We start from the raw sequence: 14,583 nt of genomic DNA, 5'->3' as shown, positions 1-14,583 counted from the left end.
AAATTAGGCTATTAGCCCCCTGATATTAGGCTATTAGACCCGCTGATTTTAGGCTATTAGGCCCCCTTATATTAGGCTATTAGGCCCCTTGAAATTAGGCTATTAGGCCCCTTGAAATTATTCTATTAGGCCCCCTGATATTGAGCTATTAGGCTCCTTGAAATTAGGCCCCCTGATATTAGGCTATTAGGCCCCCTGATATTAGGCGATTAGGCCCCCTGATATTAGGCGATTAGGTCCACTGCTCTGCTCTTAGGCCCCTTGAAGTATACAGGTTACCTACAAAGGAACTATTAGCATTAGCCATAATGTGGACACAAACCACCACTCACTCCAACGGCAATACTCTCAACCTCATATTCTCCCATCGCTGCACTCCCTGCAACCTCTCGAACACCCCCTTTCCTCTCTCTGATCACAACCTTATCTGTTTCACACTCTCCTTGTCTCCTACCTCCCATGCTGCCAACCCACAAACCACTACCCGCAGAAACCTTCGCAACCTCAACCCTTCCCTTCTTCTTTCTGTTACTGATGGCCTTTACGACAAAATTGCACCCCTGTCCTGTCCAGACCTAACCACTTCCATCTACAACAACACGCTGTCATCCTCCCTAGATGTACTTGCTCCTCTTTCTACATGCAGAACCAGGCTCCATCTGCCACAACCATGGCAAACAGACGACACCAGAAGATGCAGCTGTGCTTTTGAGCAAGCACAGCGTAAATCTAAGTCCCTGCAAGACTTTACTCTCTACAAATCTGCCCTTCTCAAATGCAACTCCTTCCTCCACACTGCTAAACAAACCTACTACAACACTCTCATCAAAACCCTCTCATCCAAACCTTGTCAACTTTTTTCAACCCTTAATTCCTTACTTCACCCACCACTGCCCCCACCCACCAACTTGCTTACCACTCAACAGATTGCCAACCATTTCAAAAGCAAAATCGACACCATTCACAAGGAAATATCCAGCATTCTCCCTGCTCCCATATGCCTCCAAGCTCATTGAACGCTTTGTCCATGACCGAATGAATCGCTACCTCACAGACAACAACCTTCTCGACCCCCTACAGTCCTTCTTCCGTCCACAACATTCTACTAAAACTGCCCTACTAAAACTCACCAATGAGCTACTAACGACTAAAACCAATGGCCATTACTCCATACTCATACTCTTAGTCCTCTCTGCTGCCTCCGACACAGTTGACCACCTGCTCCTACTCAGCAAACTACACTCCCTTGGCCTCTGTGATTCTGCTTTATCCTCGTTCTCCTCCTACATATCTCAGCACACTTTCAGTGTCACTTACAACTCCATCTCCTCTACTCCTCTTCCTCTCTCTGTTGTCCTTGGGCTCCTCCTATTCTCGCTCTATACCTCTTCCCTGGGCCAGTTGATAACCTCCCATGGCTTCCTATACCACCTCTATGCCGATGACACCCAGATCTATCTCTCCGCTCCTCAACTCACCCCCTCGATCTCCTCACGGATCGCAAACTTACTGAATGACATCTTGGTATGGATGTCACACCACTTTCTCAAACTCAATCTTTCTAAAAATGAGCTTGTAATATTTCCTCCTTCCCGGTCCCCCCCCCCCCATGACTTTAACATTAAGATAAACAGCACAACCATTGGTCCCTCCACACATGCCAGGGTGCTGGGTGTAATCCTTGACTCTGACCTCTCCTTCAGCCCCCACATCCAATCACTGTCTAAATCCTGCCGCCTGAACCTCCGCAACATCTCCAGAATTTGACCTTTCCTGACTAATGACACCACAAAGCAATTTATTCTCTCCTTGATTATTTTCCGCCTTGACTACTGCAACTCTCTCCTTAATGGCCTACCCTTACGCAGGCTATCCCCCCTTCAGTCTATTATGAATGCTGCTGCTAGACTAATACACCTCACTAACCAATCCGTGACTGCTGCGCTCTCTGCCAATCCCTTCACTGGCTTCCCTTACCCCACTCATAAAATTCAAAATGCTAACCACAACTTACAAGGCCATCAACAACATCGCCCCCAGCTACATCACCAACCTCATCTGCAGATATCGCCCAAATCGTCCCCTCTGCTCCTCCCGGGACCTCCTGCTTTCTAGCTCCCTTGTTACCTCCTCTCATACTCGTCTTCAGGACTTCTCCAGAGCCTCTCCCATCCTCTGGAATTCCCTGCCCCGGTATATCCGATCAGCCCCTAACCTGTCCACCTTTAGGAGATCCCTGAAAACTCACTTATTCAGGGAAGCCTATCCCACACCCACCTAACAACCCCATCAAATCATTCCCCGTATCTATTAACTTTTGTACCACCACCCCCTCCCTTTAAAATGTAAGCTCTATGAGCAGGGCCCTTCTGTCCCTTCTATATTGAACTGTAGTGTAATTGTGCTGTCCCCCCTCTACATTGTAATGCGCTGCATAAACTGTTGGCACTATATAAATCATGAATAATGATAATAATAATGTAGGGTGGAGGATTATTCTGATTGCAGGTTGTCAATTCTCTTAAAATATGTGTCCTATCTGCAGCAAAATATTCTCATGCCTTATGCCACAATACTGCTAAAATTCTGCAGCCATTTTAAGACATTTTGAAGTGTATTATGCTACGGAAAATGTAGTTATCTTTAAAGAATATAAACTGCGCAAAAGTGATATTTCAGTTATAAGTGGAGTCTGATGCACTGAGTCACATTTAGGTTTTTTAAAGCAGATCTAAACTTGCGAGTGAAGTAACTAGTAAGCCAGAATGAGAGAAGGGGTTCCTGCCCCAGGTTGATGTCAGATGGTTGTTTAGATTACAGGGACCCCTCCCCTTTTTTTTAAAGTGATACCAAACACAAGACCAAAAATGTAACATATTGCAGCTTACCAATCATTAGATGTGGTGGCTGCATCGGTGTTCTCTTCTTTGGCTTTTTTACCCTTCTGTTTTCACCTGGTGATCTGTTCAGTTACACATATTGTGCATTAGTGAGACACAACTCTAGATGAATGAAAACAGGAGGCACAGCTGACTTCAGCATTGTCAATTTGGGGTGAGGGGAGCCTTAAATGTATTAGCAGATTTAGATACACAAGCAAATTGAAGCCACACTACAGCCCATACTTTATAATCAGTTACAGCAAACATTTTTTTCCTTTTGAGATAAAGGTTTTGAATGAATAAATAAAAGCTGATCATTTTAATCACTCCTGTCAGTTTTAAGTGGTTTGTTTCATCCATGAAAACTGATACATTCTGCTGGAGAGCTTGCTGGCTGGATCACCAGATGAAAATAGAAGAAAGAAAGCCTAAAAAGGAAACTAATGCAGCCATCACATCTAAGAATTGGTAAGCTGCAATATAATACATGTTAGCTTTTGGGTTTAATACAGCTTTAAGCACTTGTTCTATGAAAATACTATCTGGCGAATTTTTCCACAATTTATAGCTTAGTTGCTCAGTGATCGAGTGATCAAGATCACCAGCAACAATTGCTCTTCATTCACCATTAACTTAGCTATAAATCAGGAGAGCAATTGGTAATAGAGCACACCACCCAATGCTATAGTACTAGTTTAGCTTGTACCAACAACAAATCAATTTGCAGGAAAAAATTGCAAGCGACCCTAGCGATTCCCTGCTACGAATTTGCCAGTCTGACATCGGCCCAAGTGATGAGAAAAGGTAGGAAGCTAAAGTATACGTAAAACCTAAAAATGAACGTGTATTATTTGGTCCCTTTTTAGTCTGTTATATACAGTATATAATTGAATGCATTGGTTTATATACAGTGGAGACAGAAAGTATTCAGACCCTTAAATTTTTCACTCTTTGTTATATTGCAGCCATTTGCTAAAATCATTTAAGTTCATTTTTTTCCTCATTAATGTACACACAGCACCCCATATTGACAGAAAAACACAGAATTGTTGACATTTTTGCAGATTTATTAAAAAAGAAAAACTGAAATATCACATGGTCCTAAGTATTCAGACCCTTTGCTCAGTATTTAGTACCCTTTTGATCTAATACAGCCATGAGTCTTGTTGGGAAAGATGCAACAAGTTTTTCACACCTGGATTTGGGGATCCTCTGCCATACCTCCTTGCAGATCCTCTCCTGTTCTGTCAGGTTGGATGGTAAACGTTGGTGGACAGCCATTTTTAGGTCTCTCCGGAGATGCTCAATTGGGTTTAAGTCAGGGCTCTGGCTGGGCCATTCAAGAACAGTCTATGAAAAAGAAAAGTTTATGCCTTGTTTCTCCTCTCTGCACCACACACTTTTCCCTTCCTCTGCACATATGTCTGAGTTCTCCTCATTCCTTTCCCTGATCTGCTCCCCAGGTTTGGATAGGAGGTGTTAAAGTCCAGGCAAAGGCTGCAGCCAAATAGCCTTTGGCTCCCTTCCTGCCATCTCCTGCAAGACTGCGACAATAGCTCTTGTCCAGGGAGGCCTCCAAGCTTGTGATACCTTTCCCTTGTCTACACAAGAATGACCTTTTGCAGGGGTTCTCTGCATCACCCAAATACAAAATATGGATTTTGCCCACTGGCTGTTTGGCGTGATTTAGTCAGACTGAAGTTTATCACTTATGTGTCCGCCTGTTCAGGGTGCCTGTCTGTAAGTCTAGATAGGTCTGGACACATGCTCTTACACTTCTGGGAGTGAGGAATGTTTGGTGCCTCGCTGAGCTCTGTGGTTCCTTCTATCAATTCCATAGCTCCCAACTGTGCCTGATTTCGAGGGACTGTCCCTGATTTGGAGCAATGCCCCTCCGTCCCCCTCATTTGTCCCTCATTTTGGTCTGATCTATATAGTTATATATAAAATGCACTTTTAATTTTTCAAAAAAGTGTTTCCCAGTGCTAAACCTTTCATCCAAATTCTAATTTATTGCATTTTTTTTAAGAGCCAGTATAAAGGAATGGTAGTGGTAAAAAAAAAAAAAACCCTTGTGGATTTGATTAACCTTTTTTTTTTGGTTAATTCTCCTTCAAGGGGGTGTGGCAGGGAGTGTGTCCTATGCCTACATACAGTGGGAACGGAAAGTATTCAGACCCCCTTAAATTTTTCACTCTTTGTTATATTGCAGCCATTTGCTAAAATCATTTAAGTTCATTTTTTTCCTCATTAATGTACACACAGCACCCCATATTGACAGAAAAACACAGAATTGTTGACATTTTTGCAGATTTATTAAAAAAGATAAACTGAAATATCACATGGTCCTAAGTATTCAGACCCTTTGCTCAGTATTTAGTAGAAGCCCCCTTTTGATCTAATACAGCCATGAGTCTTTTTGGGAAAGATGCAACAAGTTTTTCACACCTGGATTTGGGGATCCTCTGCCATTCCTCCTTGCAGATCCTCTCCAGTTCTGTCAGGTTGGATGGTAAACGTGGGTGGACAGCCATTTTTAGGTCTCTCCAGAGATGCTGAATTGGGTTTAAGTCAAGGCTCTGGCTGGGCCATTCAAGAACAGTCACGGAGTTGTTGTGAAGACACTCCTTTGTTATTTTAGCTGTGTGCTTAGGGTCGTTCTCCTGTTGGAAGGTAAACTTCAGCCCAGTCTGAGGTCCTAAGCACTCTGGAGAAGGTTTTCGTCCAGGATATACCTGTACTTGGCCGCATTCATCTTTCCCTCGATTGCAACCAGTTGTCCTGTCCCTGCAGCTGAAAAACACCCCCACAGCATGATGCTGCCACCACCATGCTTCACTGTTTGGACTGTATTGGACAGGTGATGAGCAGTGCCTGGTTTTCTCCACACATACCGCTTAGAATTAAGGCCAAAAAGTTCTATCTTGGTCTCATCAGACCAGAGAATCTTATTTCTCACCATCTTGGAATCCTTCAGGTGTTTTTTAGCAAACTCCATGCGGGCGTTCATGTGTCTTGGACTGAGGAAAGGCTTCCGTCGGGCCACTCTGCCATAAAGCCCCGACTAGTGGAGGGCTGCAGTGAAGGTTGACTTTTTACAACTTTCTCCCATCTCCCGACTGCATCTCTGGAACTCAGCCACAGTGATCTTTGGGTTCTTCTTTACCTCTCTCACCAAGGCTCTTCTCCCCTGATAGCTCAGTTTGGCCGGACGGTCAGCTCTAGGAAGGGTTCTGGTCGTCCCAAACGTCTTCCATTTAAGGATTATGGAGGCCACCATGCTCTTAGGAACCTTAAGTGCAGTAGAAAATTTTTGTAACGTTGGCCAGATCTGTACCTTGCCACAATTCTGTCTCTGAGCTCTTCAGGCAGTTCCTTTGACCTCATGATTCTCATTTGCTCTGAAATGCACTGTGAGCTGTAAGGTCTTATATAGACAGGTTTGTGGCTTTCCTAATCAAGTCCAATCAGTATAATCAAACACAGCTGGACTCAAATGAAGGTGTAGAACCATCTCAAGGATGATCAGAAGAAATGGACAGCACCTGAGTTAAATATATGAGTGTCACAACAAAGGGTCTGAATACTTAGGACCATGTGATATTTCAGTTTTTCTTTTTTAACAAATGTGCAAGAAATGTCAACAATTCTGTGTTTTCCTGTCAATATGGGGTGCTGTGTGTACATTAATGAGGAAAAAAATGAACTTAAATGATTTTAGCAAATGGCTGCAATATAACAAAGAGTGAAAAATGTAAGGGGGTCTGAATACTTTCCGTCCCCACTGTACGTTAGCTAGTAGGTGTCCCTCATTCCTATCTCAAAATGTTGGGAGGTATGGTCAATTCTTACCCCTAAAACATTTAGTAGTGATATAACAACCAGCGGGATGAATCACAGGCCCTAGCAGAGAGCATGCTAAGCGAAACACACAAGTATTGGATAATGGCAGTGCCCACAGCTCCTGAGCAGTGCAAACAATTAAAGTATAACTAAAGGCAAACCTTTTTTTTTTAGTTTTGTATGGAGCGGAGAGGGATTAGAACACCTATCAGTTTTTATTAATGTCTGTGCCCCCCCTTGGGAGATCCACCCTCTCTATGTGTCCTGTTTACCATTATCTTTGAAAGTGAAAGTAAAATAAAATCCCAAATTTTGGGTTGTCCCCTGAAAAGTAAAAGAGAGGAAATCTTCCAATGGGAACACTAGTCCTGGTGACCTGGGAGTCCCCATAAGAATTCCCTTAATTTGCAGGGATTTCCTCTCACTTCCTGTTTGGTTATGGCACAGGAAGTGAAGAGAAATCTTTGCAATGGGGCACAGATGGTGAACAAAAAAATCCAACAGGGGTTATAACCCTCCCTTACTCTATCCAAAATGAAAAAAAAGTTTTGCCTATAGTTTTACTTTAACATACCACCTGCTAGACAGGTAAGCATTAGTAATCTATTTTTGCAGGGTGGCTATATCTGTTTTGTTGTTCTAGCAACAAGGTTCATATACCAAATCTCAATATACTTTCTATTCTAGTTCATAGGGACTAGAGCAGCCAGCGCTGAAAAGATTTCTGTGGGACAAAAATGCAAAGCAGGTCAAACACAGAATCTGAACTGCCATGTGTATTGCTCAAATAAAGCCAATAGCATTTGCTACAAATGCATGTCAAATGCAGAAAAAATGCCAATCAACAGGAAACTTGTTACAAACATTTCTAGCATAGCTCCCAACTGTCCCTGATTTCGAGGGACTGTTTCTGATTTGGAGCAATGTCCCTCTCTCCCTTTTTCCTCCTCATTTGTCCCTCATTTTGGTCTGATCTATATAGTTGTATATAAAATGCACTTTTTATTTTATTAAAGGTCTTTTTCCAGTGCTAAATCTTTCATCCAATTTCTACATTGCTACATTTGTAAATTTCAAAAGCCAGTATAAAGGAATAGTAGACATTAAAAAAAAATGTACTTGTGGGTTTAAAGGGTAACTCCACTTTTGTGGGGGAAGAAATGGCAAACAAAATAAAATTATATAGCGTATACAATTGCAACACAAGTCATATTTTAATTTAATGTTATTAAAAATTACCTTTCCTTTTCAATCTGTAGCTCTGTCATTTTCTGAAAATGAAATGCAATATGGCTACCTGGAGTTGTTCTGTACACAGAATGTGTACTGACCACTTCCCAGAAACATAATTTCCTGCTTGTGTGATTGGCTCACTGATTTTCCCAGAAGTCTGCCTAAGATACAAGTCAGATTTCAGGATTTTCAGATTTCATTTGCAACAAAAATTTCATTTTTGGTGAGATACTCCCAATAGGAACATTTCTAAAGGGATTCAGCCCCGGCAGCTTTCCTCATTAGTGCTCTGCAGATGCACAGCTGATTGATAATTATGAAGCCACTCCCATTAGACCCACTCAGCACAGGGGCACAGAGGATCAAACAGTGATTTCTTCAGAATAACAAAAGGTAGGAATCTGCAACAAATGTTATAATCCTTGCAATGTACATAGATCACCCAGAGGGGAATGTTTTTATTTTACGCTTATGCTTTAATTAATCTTTTTTTTTTTTATAATTCTCCTTTAAGGGGGCATGGCAGGGGGTGTGTCCTATGCTACATACTTTTGCTATTAGGTGTCCCTTGGTCCCATCTCAAAAAGTAGGTATGTTTGTAGTAACATATTACTGTCTTGTAATTGTATACCTTGTTTATCATCATTCTGCTAAATATTTATATATAATATAAAGTGTAATAGTAATGATACCCAGAGAATATATTCTGCCCTACTAGCTGTACTGTGTGATTTAATCATATTATAATAAAATGAGGCTAATCTGTTATCCGGTTTCATTTTGTAGGTCAGTTGACATTGACATGGGAGTCCTGTTTATGTATTCATTGCAATTTATGGAAACCAAATTATATTTGCTGCCATCATACCCTTTACCAGTTCTGTGATTGTGAATTAGCAGAAAAGAAGAGAAGAGGTGAAGAACGTGTTACAACCTACTAACAAAAAAGGTAAAATCACCTAAAAATTCTTCTTCTTGTCAGTACAGGAAATGATAGGTAACCTCTCCAATGGGGAAACCGACAAAGACACAGTTCTGATTTCACTATTTCTTATCTAGGCATCACAGGGACAGCAGGGAAGGGAAACACACCCCAGTGGAGTCATAGACAGAGATAAAAATGTGACAGAATTTTTACCCCTTTCACAGACAGGATATCCAAAACTAAATAAAAAACAAAATTGCCTGGGTTTAGGCTTTAAATCAGTAAAGGAACAATATATAATGGTAACTTCCTCAATAGGGACACATAAGCACTGGGCTCTGAAAAAAATGCTTTCCAGACCAGGTTCTGGTAACACAGGTGATTCAAACTCAATTTCATTGTGGGCCACATTAACAGTATGGTTGCCCTCAAAGGGCCAGTTGTATCTGGGATGCCCCACATATGGAGTGCAGGGTTCAGGAATGCATTACGTACAAGTTCAGGAGTGTACTAGGTACAGAGTGCAGGATTGCGTTATGCACAGTGAGTACAGTTCCACTGGTGACCGATGCACAGTTAAGGGGTGCGCTATGTAAAGAATGCAGGGTTTAGGGGTATGCTACTTACAGAGTGCAGGGTTCAGGAGTGTGTTATGTACAGATTGCAGAGTTCATGGGTGTGCGGTGTACAGAGTGCAGGGTTTGGGGGTGCACTATTCACAGTGTGCAGCCCCAACCCCCCCAAAGCTTCCTCACATCTCTCTTTCCTGCCTTGCCCAACTCTAGTACCTCCCTGTGTAGGTGGCCCTGCCTAGCAGAGAGATCATTCTCTCTATCAGATTCTGAAGATCTGTCCCCGCTGAGCCCCGCCATGAATGCATGCAGGGATCTGTGAGTCCTGGGAGCCACTGAGTGCAAAGGCTTTTGTGTTGACAAGGGACAGCAGGGAGTAGGAGCGGAGGGTGAGAGCCAGAGGTGGCAGAATGGAGTTCCGCCACATTCTAGCTGCAAAACTGGATGCAAGAGCAACATGACAAGGCCTGGTGGGCTGGGTTCAGACCACGAGCCTTGTGTTGACATATGTGAGGTAACATGTTAGTCTCAGCTTTTGCCCGGCCTCTGAATAATTATTCTTTAAGTAGGCTGATCAGGCTGAGCATCAGGAACTAGTTTATTATTAGTATTACTGGGTACCCTTACAATTCCCACCCTCTTTTGGTCCCTACTGTGGGAAGAGTTAATGCCCGAGGGACCGAACGCTGCTGTCATCCACATGATGCTCTCTTTCCCACCATTTGAGGAAGCACCTCTTTGCTTTGCAAAGAGCCATGTCGAACTCTGATCTTCGGTCTCTTCCTACTGCCGTCTACAGTGACTTTTAGTCACCTCTGGCCATTCGTATCTCATCACATACTGTCTGGGTTTTGCTGGTACATGAGGCCTTGCCTCATAACCTGAGCTTGGTCCCATTACTGGCACACAGTCAAGACATGTCTGTTTCTAGGATACAGAGGGGGCTGTCTGATTGCAAATGTGGGGCCCCAGCTGGCACTCGCCTAATAGTTTGCAGGACATTTGCTCTGTACCTTTGAAAGATACTATGATCTGGAATCCTGTTACCTTATGATAATAGGGTTTACTATATCATTGAAATCCTTGTCAACTGGGGTCTCTTCTACAGTCACTAGACTTTGTGGCCACATTCACCCAATTCCTCACTGTTTCTGGCTGCTAAGACACTAAAGGGGAGATTTACTAAAACTGGTACACACAGAATTTGGTGCAGCTGTGAAAAGTAGCCAATCAGCTTCCATCTTCAGCCTGTTCAATTAGGTTTTGACAATGAGCATGTCAAATTGCCGGCTATTGCCGGCAACGGTACCGTCAGAATCGGTACGACTCCAACTTTGCGGCGCAGCACCGATTCCCAAAAGTAGTTTCTGCACTTCTTTTGGCGACTTTGGGGACGATTTCAATAGACATCTGTGCAGGAACCCACACAGATGTCTCTGAAATCGCTCACAAAGTCAGACTGAAATGCGGGTTTAAAATTGTGCAAGTTCAGCTTAAAACCTAGAAGCTGATTGGTTATTATGCACAGCTGCACAAGATTCTCCATGCACTAGTTTTTTAAATCTTCCCCTAAGAGCACTTTCACATTGACAGTGCGGGGGCGTCGGCGGTAAAGCTTTACTATAGTTTTTGCTGTGCTTTTCTGGCGCTAGCGGGGCTCTTTTATCACCACTAGAGGCCGAATAAAGGGTTAAAAGCGCCCGCAAAGTGCCGCTGCTGAGGTGCTTTGCAGGCGCTTCGGCGGCACTGCCCATTGATTTCAATGGGCAGGGGAGCTTTAGGAGCGGTGTATACAACACTCCTAAAGCTCCTCAAAGAAGCTGCTTGCAGGACTTTTTTTGACATCCTGCTAGCACAGCCAGAGGCTTTTTTCAGGTGCTTTACAGGTGCTATTTTTAGCGCTAAAGAGCCTGAAAAACACCTCCAGTGTGAAAAGAGTCTAATGCCGCGTACACACGAGCGGACTTTCTATCCTACTTGGTCCGGCACACTTTCCGACGGACTTTGTCCGCCAGGTGCGCCGGACTTTAAAACGGACGGACTTGCCCACACACGCCGGGACTTTCCGGCGGGCTAAGTCCGCCCGTCTTTCCGACGGACTTTCGCCGGAGTTCCGGCGGACTTTCAGAATGAACGGACTTGCCCACACACGGACAAGTCCGTTCATTTTGAACGTGACTCAGGTGCGACGGGACTAGAAAAGGATGTCAATCTTGCCGCTTTTATCGGCGAGATTGACACCTTGCTAGCCCCGTCGCGGGGCATACCAGGCCCTTAGGTCTGGTATGGATTATAAAGGGGAACCCCGCTACGCCGAAAAAACGGCGTGGGGTCCCCCTAAAATCCATACCAGACCCCGATCCGAGCACGCAGCCTGGCCGGTCAGGAAAGGGGGTGGGGACGAGCGAGCGCCCCCCCCCTCCTGAACCGTACCAGGCCGCATGCCCTCAACATGGGGGGTGGGTGCTTTGGGGGAGGGGGGCGCCCTGCGCCCCCCCCCCCCAAAGCACCTTGTCCCCATGTTGATGAGGACAAGGGCCTCTTCCCGACAACCCTGGCCGTTGGTTGTCGGGGTCTGCGGGCGGGGGCTTATCGGAATCTGGGAGCCCCCTTTAATAAGGGGGCCCCCAGATCCCGGCCCCCCACCCTATGTAAATGAGTATGGGGTACATGGTACCCCTACCCATTTACCTAGGAAAAAAGTGTAAGTAATAAAACACACTACACAGGTTTTTAAAATATTTTATTAAACAGCTCCGGGGGGGGATCTTCCTCCGGCTTCGGGGGTCTTCTTCCGGCTTCGGGGGTCCCTCCGCTTCATCTTCTCCCGGCGTCCGGTTGGTTCTTCTCCGCTCTCCGGCCTCTTCTCCCGGTGTCGCAGGTCTTCGGCCGGCCCCTCCGCTCTCTTCATGTAGCTCTATTGCGAGCGGAGGTCCGGACTTCTGGGCTTCTTGGCTTCTCTTCTCTTCTCTTCTCTTCTCTTCTCTTCTCTTCTCTTCTCTTCCCCCAGATGTTGACACGACGCTCTCTCCGGCTGGACTGGTCTCTGAGGGCTGCGTTGTGACTTATATAGGCGGAGACCCCGCCCCCATATGATGTCACAGTCCCTGGGCATGCTGGGACTGTGACGTTTTAGGGGGCGTGGTCGACCACGCCCCCTAAAACGTCACAGTCCCAGCATGCCCAAGGACTGTGACATCATATGGGGGCGGGGTCTCCGCCTATATAAGTCACAACGCAGCCCTCAGAGACCAGTCCAGCCGGAGAGAGCGTCGTGTCAACATCTGGGGGAAGAGAAGAGAAGAGAAGCCAAGAAGCCAAGAAGCCAAGAAGCCAAGAAGCCCAGAAGTCCGGACCTCCGCTCGCAATAGAGCTACATGAAGAGAGCGGAGGGGCCGGCCGAAGACCTGCGACACCGGGAGAAGAGGCCGGAGAGCGGAGAAGAACCAACCGGACGCCGGGAGAAGATGAAGCGGAGGGACCCCCGAAGCCGGAAGAAGATCCCCGAAGCCGGAGGAAGATCCCCCCCCGGAGCTGTTTAATAAAATATTTTAAAAACCTGTGTAGTGTGTTTTATTACTTACACTTTTTTCCTAGGTAAATGGGTAGGGGTACCATGTACCCCATACTCATTTACATAGGGTGGGGGGCCGGGATCTGGGGGCCCCCTTATTAAAGGGGGCTCCCAGATTCCGATAAGCCCCCGCCCGCAGACCCCGACAACCAACGGCCAGGGTTGTCGGGAAGAGGCCCTTGTCCTCATCAACATGGGGACAAGGTGCTTTGGGGGGGGGGGGCGCAGGGCGCCCCCCTCCCCCAAAGCACCCACCCCCCATGTTGAGGGCATGCGGCCTGGTACGGTTCAGGAGGGGGGGGGGCGCTCGCTCGTCCCCACCCCCTTTCCTGACCGGCCAGGCTGCGTGCTCGGATCGGGGTCTGGTATGGATTTTAGGGGGACCCCACGCCGTTTTTTCGGCGTAGCGGGGTTCCCCTTTATAATCCATACCAGACCTAAGGGCCTGGTATGCCCCGCGCTCGCCGCAATAGGAAGATTTGTTTTTCCTATTGCAGCGAGCGCGAGATGCAATACCATCCCCTCGTGTCGTATTTGGTCTGTCGGACCAGCCTACACACGAGCGGGCTTTCCGTCGGACCAGCACACACACGAGCGGACTTTCCGCCCGAAACTGAGTCCGACGGAAAGATTTCAAACATGTTTAAAATCTAGGTCCGGCGGGCTTTTGGGAAGAAGTCCGCCGGAAAAGTCCGCCGCCGCCCACACACGGGCGGATTGTCCGGCACACTCTGGTCCGCCGGACCAAGTATGCCGGAAAGTCCGACCGTGTGTACGCGGCATAAGTCTCATGCCTTTCCCATCAGTCTATTGCTGATCCTTTCTCAGCCTTGGAGGCAGCCATTGGTCACAGTGACCATTTCTTACTTTGATTCAGGGTTACTTCCCTTCAATCTCTCCCTAGTGGGACTATTTTTGAGGAATCACAATTTCCTGCTATTGGCCTAAGGTTTAAAAGAGACCCTTTGGAAACGTAATAATATGGCACCTTCTGCTCTTCCTCTAGGGGATCAGCTGCTGTTCCCAGTCTCAGGTCTTTCTGAGCTCTTACAATTGCAAAGACCTTCCTATTACACCCACTTGTGGAAGAACCTGATAGGTTCTGGACACATCTAAGCATTTGCTGGATTTGTTTTAGTTTTGGAAAAGTTTTGCTAAAGAGTGGTGTACACCCACTGTGGATCTGCTAGTGAACAACCTTAACAGGGAAACCACTAGGACAGTAGAGTGAATCCTCCTCACATTTATAGATTATAGAGTTAGAATCCCATTTTAAAACCTAGTTTCTGATGTTGGGCCCAGCCGTTTGCTGTATTCTGGCTGCAAATTCCCTTGAAAGCGATCTCTCCACTGTGGCAGTGGATCCTTACCTAAGTGGGCATGTGGGGCACATACCTGAAACTTTACACTTCTGCTGTGATGACCTATTGTAAGCATATTGGCTTGTCATCTGTATAGGAATGTTGTCCATACAAATGGCAGAACACTCTGGTTAAAGTGCTGGGATGCAGACATTGCAACCAAGGAGTGCCTGACCCTGTCTGGTCTTTGAGG

General features: G+C 45.7%; 1 protein-coding gene across 3 annotated transcripts in view; it reads left to right on the top strand.

Annotated features, from left to right (window-relative positions):
- The window catches only part of CLCN4 (chloride voltage-gated channel 4), a 124,682-nt gene that overhangs the window by 794 nt on the left and 109,305 nt on the right, over nt 1–14,583 (top strand). For all 3 annotated transcript variants that reach the window (XR_012241739.1, XR_012241738.1, XR_012241740.1), the window contains exon 2: nt 8,745–8,907. The gene's annotated coding sequence lies outside the window, so the exon portion shown is untranslated. The remainder of the gene's footprint in view (nt 1–8,744; nt 8,908–14,583) is intronic.

Source organism: Aquarana catesbeiana, linkage group LG02, assembly GCF_042186555.1.
Source record: "Aquarana catesbeiana isolate 2022-GZ linkage group LG02, ASM4218655v1, whole genome shotgun sequence".
Lineage (NCBI taxonomy): Eukaryota > Metazoa > Chordata > Amphibia > Anura > Ranidae > Aquarana > Aquarana catesbeiana.
Note: the sequence above shows the minus strand (reverse complement) of the source record. Positions and strands in the feature narration are given on the sequence as shown.